The sequence below is a fragment of the Otolemur garnettii genome, unplaced genomic scaffold (assembly GCF_000181295.1).
Source record: "Otolemur garnettii isolate 467f Iridium unplaced genomic scaffold, OtoGar3 scaffold00218, whole genome shotgun sequence".
Taxonomy (NCBI): domain Eukaryota; kingdom Metazoa; phylum Chordata; class Mammalia; order Primates; family Galagidae; genus Otolemur; species Otolemur garnettii.
Window position 1 is genome coordinate 583,249 of NW_003852613.1, and position 2,600 is coordinate 585,848.

General features: G+C 47.7%; 1 protein-coding gene across 1 annotated transcript in view; it reads left to right on the plus strand.

Annotated features, from left to right (window-relative positions):
* PPIL2 (peptidylprolyl isomerase like 2) overlaps positions 1-2,103 on the plus strand; it is a 36,990-nt gene extending 34,887 nt beyond the window's left edge. Inside the window, exon 22 of the mRNA XM_023508020.1 lies at positions 1,302-2,103. The gene's annotated coding sequence lies outside the window, so the exon portion shown is untranslated. The remainder of the gene's footprint in view (positions 1-1,301) is intronic.
* Positions 2,104-2,600: the final 497 nt, after the last annotated feature.

The following is a 2,600-nucleotide window of genomic DNA, read 5'->3' on the forward strand; positions in this document are numbered from 1 at the left end:
CCTCAAACTCTTGGGCTTAAGTGATTCTCTTGCCTCAGCCTCCTGAGCAGCTGGGACTACAGGCACCTGCCACAATGCCCAGCTATTTTTTGGTTGTAGTTGTTTGGCAGGCCCAGGCTGGATTCGAACCACCCCCTTCCGGTGTATGTGGCCAGCACCCTAGCTACAGGCACCAAACCAAAGAAGGAATATTTTAATAACCTTTTCTGATAACTACCACTATTTTTCATTGACATTATGCTAAAGCTCAACCAGTGATAGGTTATTTTTTTTCTTTTCTTTTTGAGATAGTCTCACTCTGTTTCCCTGGGTAGAGAGCTGTGCTGTGGTGTTATAGCTCACAGCAACCTCAAACTCCTGGGTTTGAGTACCCACTGAGCTACGGGTGCTACCCTTTTAAAATTATTTTTTATAGACACAGGGTCTTACTGTGTTGCCCAAGCTGGACTCAAACTGTTGAGCTCCTATGATCATTCTCCCTCAGACTTCCATGCAGGGTAGCTACAGGTGTGTGCCACTGTGTCCATCCCCAGCTGGCTTTATTACCCCCACTCTGCCACCTTCTCAGGGACAGCTTATTTACACAATCAGTGCCATCCCTTAGGACCCTTAAAGATGTAAGTCCCAGACCTTCTTAACTCAAGGTGCTGGGAGTGGGCTCCCTCATCTTGTGTTTTGACAAACCCTCAGGGGCTTCTGACTGGTGAAGGTTGAGGACCCTGGACTAGAGCACTGACATTACTTTCATAACTTCTTCTGCTGCCCCTTGCTTGGGCTCTGGGGCAACTGGATGTGCCAGTGGGGCAACAGGCTTCTATCCTAGGTGTGCTTGCCCCTCCCCACCACAGTCAGAGGGGTGAGGAGACCCTCATCTGGGGGAAGATTACAGGTTTCCCCTCCTGGAGGGCCTGTCCTTGTGCACCAGGATGCTGTACCTGGTCCCTGCCTCTCATAGCCTCTGGGCGGCTGTATCAGCATTTTTTAACTTAGAGACCCTTCCCCTTGGGCCCCCAATTTTCTGCTAAATTTTCCACTCAGTAGCCCTGGCTTGTCTTTTGTTCTGTCTTCAGCTTGTGCCAATCTGGCCTCTATTTTCTGGGCCTCAGGCCCTGCCGCACGGGCTCTTTGGGAGGGGGGCTAGGCAGGGAAAGTCAGTGTTCTGTGATGGCACAGGCCCTGCCCCTGACACAGGCTATCCTCCTTAGGTCACCACCCCCTTCCTGTGCTTCACACTAAATCCTAATTTAGGCTTGGTTTCTGATTTTTCTTCTTTCCCTCACCCAAAACCTTGACTCCATCAGCAAGTCCAACACCTGTGACTTCCAGAATGTACCGTGGCTCTTCCTTTTCCTATTGCTGATGCTGAAGCTGCAGGCACAGCCCTTTGTCTCCTCGGATGCCCCCCCACTCACCCTTGTCCACACACTGCCCTGTACCATGATCGGCAGCCCCTTGTCACTGCACCATGCCAGCTGCTGGCCTGGCCTTCCTTGGTGCTGGGACAGTGTGTGCCTCTGCAGCTGGCCCAGCAGGTGAGCTCTGGGGCTTTCTAAAGGCTCATACGCCCAGGGGAGGGCACAGCAGACTGTGGGGAGGACCTGCAACCCCCCTGCCCTGGCAGGGGTGGGGGTGCCTGGCACTTTCTCACGGGGAAGTGCCTAGGGATCCTGAGGCCTTCTGCTCCCAACACGCTACAGGAAACCAGGGCTGGTCCGTCTGCATCAGGGCACAACTTCAACTGTGGGCACAATTTCAAACAAGACAATTGACACTGGAATCTTTATTTGTAAACCTCACACAGACAGGGCCAGAGCTGTGGCCACAGGATAGAGCGACTAAAGGTGGCCTGCGCTTGAGCTCTGCAGTCCCCTAGGCCACTATGGCCAGCCAGTCTCACCAGGGGCAGGACAGGAGGCTGCAGGCCCCATGCTTACCCCAGGGCACAGGATGGTGCCTACAAAAACAAAGGCCTTTGACAAATGAGGGTTTATATTTCTGTAGTTAATTTTAGAGCTTAAATTGTAGTTTTCTAGGATTAAAATGAGTTGGCTTTTGTAATTGCCTGATGAGGTCACAATGTTAATTAAAGGACTTTTGGGAAAATTCTCATTTCTTATCCTTTCTAATATTTGACAGATGCCATTAAGAATAATCATTAAAGTATAAAAATACTATTTGTATATATATAAAATGACAACACTAAACCACATTTTAACGCAAACGTACTGTGTCAGACACACTAGGTTAAGTTAAATGCATTTATAGTCCTGACAGTACCTCCCACTGTTCTAGGAAAAATTATTTTAAATAATTTAAATATAAGTCATGGGTGATATTTATTGTTTAGGAATTTAAGAGGGTGGGACATTCTAGTACTTTACCACATCTGGTTATGGTCTTATGAATATCACTTCCCCTGAAGCCAGCTCATGGTCAGTTCATTTGGTTTTAAAAGGAGCTTGTATTTTGCAGAAGACCAACAAAAAAGTGATCAAAAGTTTTGTTGGTATCAATTACCAAAAAAAATACAAAATAAAGTCATAAGAGTACTAGTAAAAAATTTTGCAATCAATGCCATCACAAAAGACAACAATACAAAA